The sequence below is a fragment of the Psittacula echo genome (genome assembly GCF_963264785.1).
Source record: "Psittacula echo genome assembly, chromosome: 2".
NCBI classification, from domain to species: domain Eukaryota; kingdom Metazoa; phylum Chordata; class Aves; order Psittaciformes; family Psittacidae; genus Psittacula; species Psittacula echo.
Window position 1 is genome coordinate 53,835,540 of NC_137737.1, and position 16,865 is coordinate 53,852,404.

At 39.0% G+C, this 16,865-nt stretch overlaps 1 protein-coding gene across 4 annotated transcripts in view; it reads left to right on the forward strand.

Annotated features, from left to right (window-relative positions):
* The window catches only part of PRKAG2 (protein kinase AMP-activated non-catalytic subunit gamma 2), a gene marked incomplete at its 5' end in the record, with an annotated part of 225,434 nt that overhangs the window by 175,186 nt on the left and 33,383 nt on the right, over nt 1-16,865 (forward strand). The window lies entirely within an intron of this gene.

The window sequence follows — 16,865 nt, forward strand, 5'->3', positions numbered from 1 at the left end:
AGCCAGCTTCTTGGTTACTAGTGTGCTGCCTGCCGTTGTGGGACTGGTCTGAAAAAGTAACACCTCTTATTTTAAGCTTTCTGTGTGTGAGCAAAGGAAGCTCTTAACAACTGGATTCCGTATGTTTTTTTTCTTTAGGCGTCCAGACAGAGTTTGAATTGCAATGAAATACTTGTGCCTTTGTGAAGCTTGAACATGATTAAGTATGAATGCTTGGTGCAAGGGATTTGTTGCTAACTTGTAGAGTTTTTTCCCACGTACTGGCTTATGAAGAGTTGGAAAGTTGCTGACTTGCGTTTTTTAATTTTTATTTTTTATTTTTTTTTTTTATTTTTTACATAAAGCTTGTTACTGCTTGGTAGGAGATCCTAAAACCTGCTGAATCACTAGGAATTAAGCCATTTTAAAAGGCATTTTAAGTGTCTTTATGAATTTAAGTACCTTAAAATGATGTATAGGTTAAAGCAAACAAACAAAACTCCAGCAACTAGAAAAGAGTTAATTTTGAAACACCTTTGAGATTTTAACAGTGTAACAGTACTATTTGGAGACACTTGATTAGAATGAATATCCATATGTGTCTTCTAAAACACTGCAATAAGACAACGGGAGTTCTTCAGAAATGTTGGTAGGCTTTTACATTTGTTCCCCCGTTTTCAGCCTTCTGTTTCGCTTTGTCTCAATTCATTTAGATTTAAAACTAAGGCTTTGTCTGTGAATACTCAAGCTGGGTGGGTGAGAGCAGTTCAGGGATCTGTCAAGAGATAATAGCAAAGCTGTGACAGGTTTGAAGTAGTATGTGAATTTTGAAAGGAAGCAGTTGCCTTAATAGCCTTTGAGACTTAATGAAAGCCTGATTTTAAAGCTGGGTGAAAAGGACATAGGGTGCTGTATTGAGAAAGTAGGATGCAAGTAAGATTAAGAGTGTGAATGTCAGACCAAAACTTACTGTCCAGAATGCTTCTATATGAGGAGGCCTGTAGGAGGAGAATCAAAGAAATTTGAGATGCAGGTGAAAATGCAGCAGCTTAGTTGCACTGCATGTTTTATGACCTAAATTTTTGCACCAGTTGCTGTAGTTGTATTTGTGGTAATATTGGGGTGGGGGAGTAAAATGACATCTGACAGTATTAACTTCTAATGTTGGACAGCAAGTAGTAAGTGCTCGAAAGTTGAGAAACTCCTTTGCAACCTGATAAGATTTCATGAAGTGGCTATAGCGGCACTATTAACTGATGATCTTTTCTCAAACTTAAGTCTCTCTGCTGGTACCTAAAATTGTAAGTTAAATGAGAAACTTGGAACTTGTTTTGAAGCTTCTTTCCTGACTGTGTTTACTTCTGAAAGCTTCCTCTTGCTAGCTTTCCAGTTCCTGTATCCATCAGCAGTTGCTAACTGTCATGTGTATCAAATTATGCTTGAAACAGGAAAGCTTAATAAAAAGAGCTAAAAAATGAGGCTCTGTGCACAGAATGCCATCCAATATGCTAAGCTGGATTTTTGTTTGTCACTCTCAACAGTTACACAAATGAGAAATTGAAAGCAGAGAGGGCATTCATTTAATTTGGATTCTAATAAGAGGGTTAAATTGAAAAGAAATGGTACTAGAAAGATTTTATAGTCTAAGTAGTACTGTAATGAAATACGCAGAGTCTAGCCTGATATGATTTTAGTAAAATGGTATTATCAACCGAAGAGCAGTTTTCTTCATTATATGCAAAGAAAGATACCAGCTTCTGTACACAACTAGCATGGACAGCATTAGACGTGATATTATTTCTCAGAAGTGCTGGTCATTTTTGTGGTTTAAAACATCTTTACTGGCTGGATTCTCTAGGATTAGTGTAACTTTTTATTGGTGAGTCACTAGTTCTGTTTAGTGGCTTAATAATATTGCTGTTGTGGTGTGTACGAGCAGCTATTAATGAGATGATGTTAAACAGCATCAACTGCACTACAGCTGAAATGGGACAGGCTGTAGGCTGATTAAGCGCACAGAGGAGAAAGACTGGATAGGCCAGTGGATATTTATTTTATTTAAGACTCCCTAGAGGACCTTTTTTCCCAACAGCACTCAGAGCAGAAAAGTAAAAACTCTAGCATAAGAGGTCCAGAACCTCTTTTTAACTGAAGGATGCTGTGTTTAAAAATAAACAGAAAACTTGTTAGAGTAAAACACTCATCCTGCTCAGTATTCCTTGGATGGGAATGAACTACCTATGTCTCCTCAAAAAGCATTGAAGCTACCTGTTGGTGGGTGTGGAATTTCTCATTGTAGCCTGAAATAGATCAGTACTGAGACACCTCTCATAAATGTATATAAACGATCAAACCCCTGTGTTCTCATACATACTGTTGGTTTGCTTGTTCAGCTTCAATGTTTGTGCAATCATGTTTCTATAGTAAGGTTGCTTTTTCTTCTGAACAGTGTCAAAAGTAGTCTGAGTTTTATTTTATGGAGGATACTATGAGCTTGGAAAATAGCAAGGAGAGATGATTTTGAAGATATGAAAAAGGGCTTTAGTTAACAATTTACACTTATTAACTTTAATTTGTTAAGCTGGAATTCCAGAAATTGTTGTCTTCCAACGGCTACCTGTGCTGTGAGAAGAGAAACTGGATTACAGTAGCAAATGAGTAACAAACACATGCATGTCAATTGTTCTGATTTAATTGGTATAGTTTTAGCATGTCATTTTGGAAACTAGTTTTGTTGCAGTGTTGGCTCTCATCCATGTTAATCTCTTCCATTTGCTCATCTTGGGTAATAAGGTAGTAGCTACTAAAAGCAGAATTAACTACTTTTCTGTAGCATCTGCTAACTCAGGGAGGCTTTCTGAGGTATTCTCTGCAGACAGAGTTAATTGCAGGGTTCTCCTGGATCTACTCTCAATTCCTAGCCAGAAAAAAGAATTCTGTGAAGTGCCTGCAGTGATTGTAGCATCAGCGTCATGGGACTGATGCACTCGCTCTTCGATGCTCTACTTCTCTGGATTGCTGCACAAAGCAGCATTTAGACAGTCATTTGATACACAGTTTACATTACAGTGGAATTTCTCCTAGTAATGCTCTGGCCTTCATCTCGTTCTTCCTGTATCATCCATCTCTTCTGTCACTGCTTGTTTCTGGGTGTCTCCTGAAATAGACTTTTTACCAGTAATTGCATCTCCTATTAACTAATTGTTGTGTCTGGGGTCATTCCTTCCTTGCTGTGTAGATTTTCCTATTGTTTTGTATTAAAAGTAGTTTCTTATGCGGCTCTTCCTGTCTGCCAACCTCCTGCTGTCAGCTGTATATCTGCATCAGTGTATGAAAACAAATGTCGCTCTGAGGCCAAAAATAGTTTGTAATAAAATGCATGTTAGTGCGCATACTAGATTTTGTTCAATTCTTAAGGCTGAAGGATTAGGTGCTCAGGGTAGAAGATAGTGAAGTTAGGGCATTCTTTTGCAAATATGTTTAATTTCTAATGAACACTCATTATGCGATTCTTAAAGCCAATGCTCTCTGGAGCACGGAAACAGCATCTTGCCCACAGGACGTGCTTTGAGGTATCTGAGCACATTGCCATAGTGATAAGGGGGTGTTTTGCATGAACTTTTCCACAGCAGATTAGAATCCTAAATGGACATAGTAAGAAATTATTAGATGGAGATGATAATTGGTATTAACAGACTTCATGTGGTCTTAGAGCTTGCAATTATTTTTTGTTCCTGCTTTAGAGTTACTTTGTGGTGTAATATGAGACGCACAATAGCCGATTATAAGAAAATCTGATTCTTGGTTCTTTTTGTTCTGGCTGTGTGAACTGAAGTAACTGAACTCTTGCATCTGAAACTACGGACCACTGCTTATTCTACTGAAGTTACTCAGCTTATATTTTTCTGTCATTTTGCAACAAAGAATATCAACAGGGCAACAGACTTTCCTGTGAGGTACTTTCAGAGTTGTTAAAGAACAACATATCTGGAGTATTCAAATGTTCAGCTTTATTAGATCATGCAAGAAATTATGACCAAGTTTCCCACTGTCCTAGGTAACCTCATGTCATTTGTCTGCCAGTTTGCTATATAGTAACATCATAGATTTAATCTTTTTCTTTCTCCTGGAAATTTCTATCTTCAAAGTTGAAAGATGAAAATTATGTATGAAATGACAGGTAACTCAAAGTAGGAAACTTTAAATGAGGAGTACAAAACAGCCAATGGGAGTTTTGTTGTCTTAGATGAAGACTGTTCCTGCAATCCACATGCATGTCTCTACGTTGTATGAGTACTGCACATGGTTGTTCTTGTCAGCCCAGTGCTTACTAGCTCCAAGCGGTCCTAACTCTTTTGCTTCTCCTACATACATGACTCTCTTATTCTTAACACAGTATTTATTCTTACACTAAGGAGTGCCCTACTCTGTCTTAACTAGGAAATAACCAGTTCATAGCAGCTAAAGCTTGCAGTCCTCCTTAGGAAGCAAAACTTCTTAAGCCTTACCAATCTGGGAAGCTATGCTTTAGTACAGCAGAAGGTATGACTGTGTTACACAGAGTATGCTCTGAAACTCTTTGCTTTGGGTCTTGGGGCACACAGGAGCTTCTTAATGGAAAAGCTTCCATAAAACCTTAATGCATTCAAAATCCCTATTATCCCTAACTTGTCCTTGGAGGCAGTGAAATTGTTCTTGCTCAGACTGCCTAGGAAAAAAACCTGGAAGAATGTTTACCATGGCAATGAGTCTGTGTAATTGCTTTGGCAAAGCTGCATGCAGCTGAGAACAGCTTTACAGGAAGTGTTGGGGCTGATTGTCCAGGTAGTGTTGCACCTGTGTGATTTGCAAATGTTATCTTCCACATGAAAGCTTTACTGGCCAGCAGCTATCTCTGGGGAACATTAAGACAACCTGGTATTCTCCTGCGCTTGAAAGACACTATTGTTTCAGGTGTATGTATATATGTTAGTATCTAGTGGCCAATGTGAGCTACTGTTTCACAGTAGCCTTTACAGCCACCCTTGCTAGTGCTGTCACTTTCATTTGCATCAGATGAGGAACAGTGTTAACTCTGTTAATAACTTCCCTGCAGAAGCTGTTTGGTTTGATAGTGTGCTATCACAGTTGGTAAACAGCTGCTTAATACAATATCGGAGGCTTTGGAAGCATAATCTCAACTTCCAAGTGTCCCAGCAACTCCCTGATTTAGAGGTACTGAGTTAGCAGCATTGTGTGCTTGAGTGATGTTGATGTGGAAGATGTGACAATATCTGCATGGCCTTATATATGACTACAAGATGCTGTTATTTGCCTGTGACTGCTTTGCTGAGCATTACCAGGATTAGGCAAGGTGACAGTTGAGGCCTTTCCTCAAGAAACTGGCTGGGTGGTCTGCAGTGTTCTGACAGACCTCTTCAATGCCCTGTGTATGCAGGGATGGCAGTATAGATGAAACTATTATTGTCTTGGTAGTATGCTAATCTCAACTGTTATATTTGGCTGCCACGGTCAGTGTTCTTGGAAAACTTAGTGCCTTGGGGCATGACTGACTACTGAATGAAGGTGACTTGGTTTAAGCTGAAGTAATGCCAATGTGACAGGAATGATAGTGAGGCATTTGCATAAATTGGCTCAATGTAGCTGTTGCTAAACAATCATAAGAAATGTTTCTGCTTACTAATCATCTGCAACAGATGTGACTGTCCTTTAAGACAGGGCTTTTTGTAATGTGTGCTGTTTTTTTGATAACTTGAGGGTGGATGATCTCGAGCTTTGTCTGTGGAGCCTTTCTTTAAGTCAGGTCACATCAGCACTGCATTTTATTAGGAGCTTGCTCTTTGGGCAACACTTAAGCTGTGTGCAGTTACTTTATTGGTTTGAATGTCTTGACTTCCAGAACTTACAAGTGTACAGCATTGCATGTGATTTGGGGGAAGTAGGTAAGTCCAGAACATCTTGAGGAATGTAGCATTTCCAACTATAGGTACAGGAGTTGGTGGTACTGTTTTTCATAACAGTTCTTGCATCTTGAAACAAAATGTACCTCCCCATACTGAGACTGCTTGGATGCATGTTGTGGTGGCCTTCTACTCTTCTATGAGTAGAGAAGACTGACAAAGGTTGAATCTGGAGGTCAGGGGCAAATCCTTTTGTGGAAGGGTTGTGCCAGTGGCTAGGATTAACATATAGTCAAAACAGTTTAGTACCAATACAAGCATGACTGGGTGAAAACAAAGCTGAATTTGACTTTTAGGTGTCCAGTTTGGCATCTAGATGGAGCTTTGGAAAGTTTAAATAACTCTATCCTTTTAAGAGTAAACCACATCTGAGACTATTTGAACTTGATGTGGATATCTTCAAGGTAGCTTTCGAATACTATTTGAGTAAATATAACTTGGTTTTAGATTCTTGTCTCTTCTGCTTAATTTTATATGGATTTTGCTGGTTTATGTGAACCAGTTTGGTGAATTTGCCAGTTTTGACTGTGGCAGAAGTTAAATGGCACTCCTACATTATCTAAAAGCAGTTTTTATATGCTGTACACCAGTGGTTTTATTTGTGATGTGACTTCTCCCATCTCCCTCTTTTTTTAGGGTATTTTTTTTAAGAGGTGGGGGGCTTTTTTTTTTTTTGACAATATAAGTTTGCTCTTCTCTATACTGTGACCAAGTGTTAGTTGTGACACTGGGCATTTTAAGAAACAAACTCTTTTTTTCTACCGTTCCCTTACACTGTGGTATTCTTTTCTGCTGCTTAGTTTGAACTTCTGCTGATGCAGAGACACAGAGGAAGGAGATACCTGAGATGCTGAAGAAAGGAACAAACTAGGGTAGGCATAGAAAAGGGCCATTCATGAGATTAGGAATATAGAACTTGCATTAAAGGAGGAAACTAAAAGGCTTTGCTCGTTTAGCTTAGTAAAAGGAAAGCTGAGAAGGGATGTGATAACACTGTGTATGAAAACATCCTGTAAAGGGTGGGAAGATGGTAAACACCAAGGAAGAAAATTAACTGAAGACATTGGCACAAGAACAAATGGTTATAAACTCTTCCTGTATAAGCTCTGAAAAGTATTCTAACTTCCAGCGTAGTTAGAATTACTACTATAGGAGTGAGTTGGTAGGATAGACTTCTAATGCTTTGAATGACTTCAGGATGAAGCAGGATCACTCGGTGAAAGGGATTGCATGGTTGCCTTTAATAGAAGACTGCATCCTGCAGTATAGCAGGTGAATGCTTTGCTCTAGGCAAGCAGTTGCACCTATCTTTTCTGCTCTAGTCTTGCTTGAACTCTGTAGTGTTTTTGAATCAGTTCTTTCAAAACAAACAAGACAAAAAACTCAAAACCCAACCACCAAACGCTAACAAAACACACAAAAACCTTCAAAAGAACAAAGCCCCAAACCAAATGAAAAACCCAGACAGTGCTCTCTATGGGCATCATAGGAGTTCAGAGGAAGATGAGCTCTGTGTAAAATTGCAGTTTATCTGTGGTACAGAGAATGGATCAGTAGAATTTCTAAACTGGATTCCAGACGACTGTATCTAATACACTGTCACGGATGTGTGTTGAATCTCACCTACTTTAGCTAGGAAACTGCTATTCCTTTTTCTGTATAGCTTCAAGCTACACCTGCAATTAGGTAAACCTTGTAAGTAGTATATTGAAAAAGAACACTTACTAAAGTGTGCATACAGATTCAGAAATTCTAATAAGAAACAGGAATAATAGCTATTTAGAAACTAATGGCGTGCATAGGGAGGGAAGGGGAAGAAATGTGTAAAGGGAGACTAAAGAGAAATGGAAATGTAAATACTGAATGATTAAAAGTTTCAAGTTAAGCTATTTTATGTAGTCATTCAGGATTTGAGACTAACAGTTTATTAGCCCTTACAAAAGCATTTCTCTAGCAAACATAGCCCAAAGTCCTGAGGAGTTAGAATTAAAAATTTATTTCTTCCTTAAAGGGTTAATAAAAATGATGCTTTGAGTTTAGAATGTGAATCTTCAGTGGAAGATCTAAAGATTAAATACTTGCCCTGATCAGTACGGATAGGACTGTTCTGGTGTCCTCAACATTAAAAGGATATGGAGCTGTCAAACAAGGCAAGAAGAGGGCCATGAGGGTGAGATCAGGGGGCTGGAGCACCTCCCGTAGGAAGATGGGCTGAGAAAGTTGAGGCTGTTCAGCCTGGAGAAAGAAGGCTGTGTGGAGATCTCATAGCAGCCTTCCAGTATCTGAAGGGGGGCTATAGGGATGCTGGGGATGGACTGTAGTGATAGAACAAGGGGTAACAGATTCAAACTTAAACAGGGGAAGTTTGGATTGGATATAAGGAAGAAATTCTTTACTGTTAGGGTGGTGAGGCACTGAAATGGGTTGCCCAGGGAAGCTGTGAATGTGCCATCCCTGGCGGTGTTCAAGGCCAGGTTGGATGAGGCCTTGGGTGACATGGTTTAGTGTGGGGTGTGCCTGCCCATGGCAGGGGGGTTGGAACTGGATGATGTTCACATCTTTTCCAGCCCTAACTATTCTATGGTTCTATGACTGGGGGTTATGAAGATGTTGTGTACTCATTTTGAAAATGCTTGTTTTGTGAATGATATTTTGGTTAAGCTGCTTGTTTAGGTTTGGTCTTAAAATAATTCCTAAAAGACTTACATGGTTCTCTCTTCTCTAAAGTGTCCACAAACTGTGCATGTGGTGGGACTTACACTTGCTTTAAAGAAGCAGCAAAGTTCAAATTGCCTACCAGTCTTCCAGTATAGACAGTAAGGATACAGGCTGGTTTATTCTTTCATTAATCGCATACCTCAGACCTTCCTTGACTTCAACTTTCTAGTGTATGGTTAGTGGTATTAATATTCAGAGGCTTAATACCATTTTTAGTTTCTTGTGTTTTGTGGCCTGCCTCTTACAATCTTGAAGAGCATGTCTGCATTCCAGACAGGCGACATCTTAAATTAGATCGTTGTTCAGGATTCTTAGGGAAAAAATCATAGCGCTTGTTGTCAAGGCAAGATCTTGAATATGAATCTTCTGAGGAAGATTCGTTAGGTGAACTTACTCTTTATTGTGGTGAAAGCCTTAGGGGCATTATTAGGTTGCAGCCTGAAGTTACTGCCTTTATTTACAGAACCACTGTGATGTAGCTTTCCTCAAAGTACAAATCTTTGACCAAAAGTTGATGTAAGTGATAATGGGCTGTTTCAGAAGTATGCAGTTGTGTTTTGGATACTGTTTACCAGTTAGTCCCCAAGCAAGACAATTCTTCGTTGTAAACAAATAATTTTCTCTGCCTGCCTGGACAAGAAGCTTCATAGTTACTATAATTGGCTGTGGAATGTGAAGTTTCTTAAGCTGCCCATCAGTTTTCTTTTTATTTTTTTGTCTGCCTCAAATCCCATGTGATTGTTTGCTTTTCCACACTGCAGTGAAGGACTGCAGTAAAAAAGAAGTGTGAACTTCTCAGCCCATTTATTAGGACTTACTAACTCCATAAATGAGAAACAAAAGTCAGTGTGGGATTTTAAAGTGTGCTATGAATACAAGAAAGATTGAAACACAGTCTGACTCTTTCATTGTTTCAGGCAGCTATTTGTAAGAGAAAACTAATGTCTTAGCTACTACTGAGGTTTGAAGAAGCAGAGATATGTGAGCCTGAAACCAGAAGTGGGTCTTTTGAAGTATTCTCAGGAACTCAACCTTTTTTGTTCTTCACTAAAGCAGGACTTGTTGATGCAGTTGGAGATGCTTGTCTCATTCTGTGTTTAGGACCTTTAAGGAAGAAGACTGTACAGTGTCCTCAGGTTGCTTTGTTCTGTCTAACCAGCTTCTGGAATGTGTTAATAGCTCTCTAACAGCTGGGGTGGTTTTTTGTTTGTTTAAACAAACTGTGCCTTTTCTATCCTACTTCTGCTGCACCAAATCAATAATGGGACCGTTCTTTCTCAGTAGTAGAGAAATTTAGTCCTTCCTGTAATTTGCAGTTATCCAATTTGAATTCTTTTCAGATTCTGATAATCTCTGAAAGATCTGATTAACTCCAAACCACTTGTGAATTCATTTTGAAGATATTGTGAAGTTTTAAGTTTTCAACCATTTCTAACTCTGACAATTTTCTGAAGCATGTTCTGTGCCTCTTTTGAAGATCATTAAGGAGAATGCTGAATAAAACAAAGCCCTGAGCCTCTGAGACTCTCTTGCGGTGTTTTCCCTGTGAAATACTAAGCTAATAAAAGCTGTTCCAGGGTGATTTGTAGAAAACTAAAGGCATGTAGCGATGTAGCATGAACTTTCATGTGATTCTGTACTATCTGTTTTGTCTAAGATGGACCTTGTAAATCATCGAGCTTTAATAAGAGTTTGAACTGGAGTTCATATCTTCTTAAAAACACTTTGCTGTCATCTATTTTTGCAAACTCACTGGGGAACAAAGGCATCTTGCTAGTTTTGTTGCAGCTGGGGTTGCTTGCTGTGCGTTGTGGTGAGCCTGCTGTCCCTCTTCCACATGCGGTAGTATCCACACTTGCTTTGAAATCGATGTCTCAAGTGTACTGTGACTTCTAAAATTATTCTTTTTTAACCAGTTGATTGTTTTATTGTGAGTAAACACTGATCAGACTAAACTGTTCTTGACACAACCATGCTGGCTTTCTTTGCTTCTGTTGTAGGTGCTTACAAATACGCTGGTTTTAATACCTTGCATCATTACATACCTAAGAATTCTGACTGGGTTAGAATTTGTTTGGTTCTGCTTTTGACTGGTACTGTATCTTCTCCTTGTTGAGCTTGCAGAGTTCAGGAGTGGTTGTTTTTAACTAGGGGACCTCCTGTTTATGCAGGTGCCAGTGTGCTGTCTCTGCATTAAGGAACTCCTTGTGACAATGGGAGAAAACATCTTAATGATCCGAAGTGACTGAACAGCTGCACAAACTCTAGAATTCAAAAGATGTACTAAAATATGTGCAGCAAAAAAGGTGTAGGTGCAAGCAATCCTGAATACTGTGTTCAAAATTGTCTGAAGTAATTAAGAATATAACTCTTGAACTGAAATGTTTTAAGACATGTTGTGGGGTTTTTTAGCTTTTTGCTGTTGTTAGAAATTACTAACATTTTTCTGAGGACTCCAGTGATAAGATGGTGTGCACTTACTTCTCTACTCATTTTTATTTGCCTGTCAATGTACCTGTTCTTCCCCTCTCATTCTGTGTGCCTCTAGACACTCTTCGTATTTGTAGGATGAGATACAGTTAGCAGAGTAGAACTTGCTTACTCTAATGTTGTCACTGTGTGCTCATGCTCCCTTATAGAATTCTGTTCTTTATGTTGTATTATGTATTCATGCTGTAATATATAATTAAATTAATCTTGGATCACTGAAGAAGCTTCTGATACTGATCTCTAGATACATTTCCTATCACTTCTTTGTATCAGAATATCCTAACATCTGTAAACTTACTGTGATCTTTCTTTAGCTGCCAGCTCATGCATTCCTTTAGATTGGGGTGGGAAATGTTCAATCTGCAACATCCATATCACATAGCCTGTGACTGGATGAGTAATGCTGCTCCGTAACTTTAACGTGTGGTCTGCCAGGATATTTTAAAGCTCTTCACAGCTTTCAGAAAGTGGAAAAAGAAAAAAAATCTTGTCTCTGTCACTACATCCTCTCTTTTTGATCCCTTGCGTTTGAAATCCTTTCAGCTTGTGATGGAATAGTCAGGCAATTCCTATCACTGCCATCATACTACTTTCTATGTATTCGACTTTAAACATGTTTGGGTTTTTTCCCTTCTAGAATAGGAAGTAGTCCTTTGCTAGCCTTAGTTGCCATCAGTTCTGCTGCTTAGAGTATGCATCCGTGTAACCATCTCTTTCTGCTTGTTCCATTCTTTTTACCACCCGGACTTATCCTGTGACTGATGACATGGGTGGTTATGTTGGTAAGGTGATTTTTTTATTTTTTTATTTTTTTTTCCTAAGAAAAGTTTCCTCTTGAATAAACAGAAATCAAATGGTACCGTACAACATCAGGGTTTTTTTTTCTGCTCTTCTTAAACTATGTTAATATTCTTCTCCTACCAAGACTGACATTGATTCAGCTTCTGGTGTTTTGTTTCTTGTCCACTGTTTTCAGTGCTCTTTGGCTCTTTAGCAGACAGCTCAGCAGACTGAGAAGTCATGCCCTTTCACTGCATTCTTGTGTGACAAAATTGCAATTTCTTGTTCTTCTTTCCCAGTCCCTCAGTTACCATGCTTTTCACAAGATATACCATACACATTTTAATTTATCTGTGTATCATTCAAAGCTATCTAAAAAAACCTGGAAATATTTCTCTTACAGAAGGTAGGTTGAGGTAAACCTGTTGCTTGTGATCACAACTGTACACAACACAGTACTGGATTTATTTTCAGAATGTGTTCCCACCTGTTCCCACCCTACCTGCACATTTGATTTCTGGAATGTTGTTCTTGAACCCCCACCTCATTCAGATGCCTCTGTTTGCCTTAAAATTCTTGGTTTTGGGGCTGTTGGTGAGCTTGTAGAGACATCGAGGCATAGTTTGTGGCTCTTGCTATGTAGTGTCACTGTTGCTTTTGGAGTGGATTAACTACATCCATTCTGGAGGCCTGTGGTTTGTCTGGGGTTTTTTTCAGCTCTATTAGAGGAGGTGTGTTACTGCCTTGTTCTAGAGCTATTACTATCTCCTGCATTGTGAAAGTCATGGGAGAGGTAATCAAGGATATTAAGGAACTCATTCAGTAAGTTCAGACTGAGGGTGAACAGAAACCTTATAGCTGGTTTTGGTGACAAATTTCAGATAAAAATGCAAGCAGAAGAACAACTTACAAGGGTAATGACGTCTTTTACCTATTGTGTACTCTGCCAAGGGTTATCTATAACAGTAGGGAGAGAGAGTAGCTTGCGCTGGCTTATTTAAGTGATTAGTCACCCTGGTGTCTTCTGGCACCATTTGACATGGCTAAGCTGATCTAATGGCTAGCTGCCATAGCAAGGATGGTGTCCTTGTACTGTATAGCTTCTAGTGTAAGGGAAGAATTAGAATAATCTGCTTGCCACATGGCTAGATATGGAAGCGGAACAGACCTAAAACTGGCACTGTCAGGAAGCCAATAACTTGGGACAAATTTGTCTTCTCCAGGCAACTTGTGGAAGTAAAATGCAGATGCAGGGTGAGGGAGGGAGTGGAACCACACAGGCAGTGCATAGGAGGGATCATCAGAGCTACTATACTCTGCTGCTGCTTACGCTGCTGTGGAACCACATCTTTAGATCCAGCCTTTGAAAAAGGTAGTTTTTCTGTATTTGCTAACAAAGGAATGTTGGCTAAGGTGTGAAAAATTTCTCTTTGAAGTTGCAGCTTAAGCCAGATGTACAGGAACAACTCTCCTATTCCTGTTTTCACTGTGATGATGTGTTTATTTCTGTGTTAACAAAAGACTTAATTATTTTACTTGATTATTCAACTTGGTAAGCACTCTATCCTATTCTTTTGCTGATACAACGCCTCCTTTAGTAAAGTTTATCAGTATATACAGAAACTTCACTGAATGTATTGCTGTTGGATCAGTTCTGTAGTAAACATTGGGATGAAAAATAGGTGTTGTCTCTAACTGCAACATTTTAATTCTCTTGCATCTGAAATGTGATACCATATTACTTGGCCTTTTTAAAATAGAAGTGTGACTTGGAGTAATCTTAAGTATATATGTGTGTGCAGTAACTGAAGAGAAAATGTTTGGGTTCTTTTTCCAGTAACTAGGCTATTTAATACACTTTAGAGTATCACAAAAGCACATTTCTACTCTCTTACTGGTTTCCTTCTAACCATCATCGGAACTGGTCAAGGGGTGATGGTTATGCTAATAGGAGTCAAGGTGAAGAGTCTAGTGTTGGGTGCTGAGAGCTCTTGTCTCCTGCTACTGTAAGAAAACTCTAAGCTTTTGAAGTTGTACAGTTTCCCAGACTGATTCTGATTAAAAATCAGGGGAGATGGTGGATTTTTTGTTTATATATGTGGTTTCTGTCTGTCTTCAAGTTGTTCATATAGCTAGACAGTTAGCTGAGTGTACTTTTTATGTACTGCTATCAGCTGGTTTTTTTTTTTTCTCTGCTTTTTAAAGGGCTTCTAAAATTTGGCAGTTAACTTCATAGTAAACTTTAGAAATGGCAGTAATACAAACAGTTGTTTAGGCCCATAAAAAGGGTTCTTTATATTCATTAAATATTTGAGAATTAATAGAGCTAACAGCTCTCAATCTAACAAGGTGGAGCAGGGCTGCTATAAAGAGCTGCAGCAGCAGGATTGTGGTCTGTGGTGGAATTAACTCTTCAAAGCAGATGAGAGAAAACAGTCTCTGTGGAACCTTGTGTTTTCCTTCCAAATGCTCCTGGAACCACAGGCTAAACTTGGAATGTGACTGGATACCAGTGCAGAAATACAGGGAGCAAAATATAGCTATAATACAAAATCATGACCTTTCCTATTTTATATTGTTGAAATTAGGAAGCACGAAGATCTTGTTGTTAAGTCAGCCCAGTATGAATATAACATAAAAATACAGCCTGTGGTTTGCAGCAAACACTTCTGAGGAACTTTCTATAGGTTTTTATGTCACACTACTTGGCAGCTTTTCAATGTGTGTTGAACATGTGTTACTGCATGTTTCTGTTCTCTGTCTGCAGGAGCTTCTTTCTTTCCTTTTCTTTTGAAGGTTTTGAAATTCTGAAGGGAATTTCTACAATAGAAAAGCACTCTGCATGGTGGCAAAGAAAAGTAGGAGGGGAACTGATGGCATCTGTTCAGTAGACTCTGAGGAAATTGCTTCAGTAATGCCACAGAAATTTCCCTGTTATTTGAGTATTCAGATGATAGCTCTACCTTACAGCTCTCTACATAGACAGTTATACTTAGTACTAAGCCTCACTGCCATCACTGAAAAGTTTATCTGTTAAAAAAAAAAAAACCCACTGTGAACAATATTTACTGCCTGAAACAAAAGTTAAAGCATGTGTCATGTTAATGTCAGGGATGGGAGACAGGAAGGGAGTAGAAATCATTTGTTGAATAGGAGAATAAGACTGGAGAATAGATGACAGAAATAAAATAGGTTGATATTCAACTCTTCAAAGGATTTCCACCTGTAGGAATAAATAAAATGCCAGTGCACAGAGAGCTTACTCTGTAAAAGGCTTCATGACGAGGCTCTAAATTTCAGGTTTTATACTGTCAAAAGAGCTTGTAACCTTTCAGGTGACTTTTATTTGTGCTCTGCTAAAAATTGCAGAAAACAGCACTGGGATTTGGATTTTGGGTTTTGAGTTTTTTTGCCTTCATTGGTGACTTAAGGAGAGTGGGTGCACATGGAGAAATGTCCACATGCAAAATAACTTCAAGATGAATCTTCAAGAAATAAGCTTTCATGAGTGATCCCCTTCTCCCCATGGAAATACACATTCAACTACTTATTAGTGGACTCTTCTTTGCTGATCCTGCTCTAGATTAAGATATCTCCTGCTGGGAATCTGCTCTGTCTGTGAGCCAGCTAATTTCCAGCTCATGAGCTGCAGAAAGCTGAGGTTTGGCTGGAGGCAGTGTCCTAAGTCTTGGTCTAGTCCTCAGTGAAGGTCCAGCACATGCACTCCATAAGGCTTATCTGCAACTGTCTTTGCTGTTTCAGGGCATTTGCAGTCATATAGTGTCTTTCCATCTTCCCACTCCTTGCAAAAGTTGTTGCAGCAACCATATGGAAAGACATACATTGGGCATCTGCCCAAAGGAGAGGGAATACAATTGATGGGAATGTTAAGGACAGACCATGCTTAGCACAGGTGTTACTCCAGTTGAGCCTCTGAGGAGGAAGAGGACTTGCTTAGAAGTCCCTGATTAAAGAAGTTGGGCTGTAGCATGTAGTCTGCTTCTGTGGCCCATCAGTGTAATACAGATTAAGACATCTTAAGCATTAAATTAGTGTATCTGGGGCTTGTGCAAATGAGGATTCTTATGCAAATCTGATTTTTGGATTCCTTAGTCGCTTCCCCAAGCAGGAGCAGAGATTTTATGCCACCACTTGCTCATGTAATACACTGTTATCATACCAACATCTGAATGTTACTGTCTTTATGGTAAAAGAATGGCCAGTGTGTATTCATAGCTCCTGTATGTTGGGCAGATGATCTCCTGTGCAGATCAGAAATGACATGCAGAGACTGAGTCAGATTTTAAGTGAAGCAGAAAGGCATCTGTTCTTGTCTATCCAAAGGGGGTACTGCTTTGCAGGTGCATGGTAAGACTGCAGAAGCCTAATAGTAGCCAGAAAAGATGAGCATTTATCAGAAAAACAAAGAAGACTAGAATGGGAAAATAAATAAGTAATGAAGTAGGAATGTCCTAATGGAGATTAGGGTATTTTTGGGTTTTTTATATTTGCAGCACAGTGGTGGTTGAATACAACCAAAAGCAGTAAGTTTGTCCTCTGGAAGGTGAGAAGATTTGTAAAGAAGACTGTGCCCTGTCCACTTGCGCTGTACAGGAAAGATGGGTGTTAGTGCACCCTGAGATGTGCTAAGCATTCAGCTTGAGAGAACTTTTCTCCTTTGAGCAGCTTTATATACATAATGCACATACAAACAAAGAATTAGGCTACAGCATCTGTTTAGGTAATCCCAAGTAGCTGAAGGTGTTAGGTCTGAAAAAGCCTTTCAAACAATCATAATGTCCATCCAATCTGAGGAAGTCATGTAGGGCATATGAGTTAAATCAGTGCTGACGTTTTGCATGTTTAGTTAGTAATTAATAAAGCAGTGTATTATACTTATGAGTAAGTATAAAGATCTTCTGTAGAAATGAACCTCAG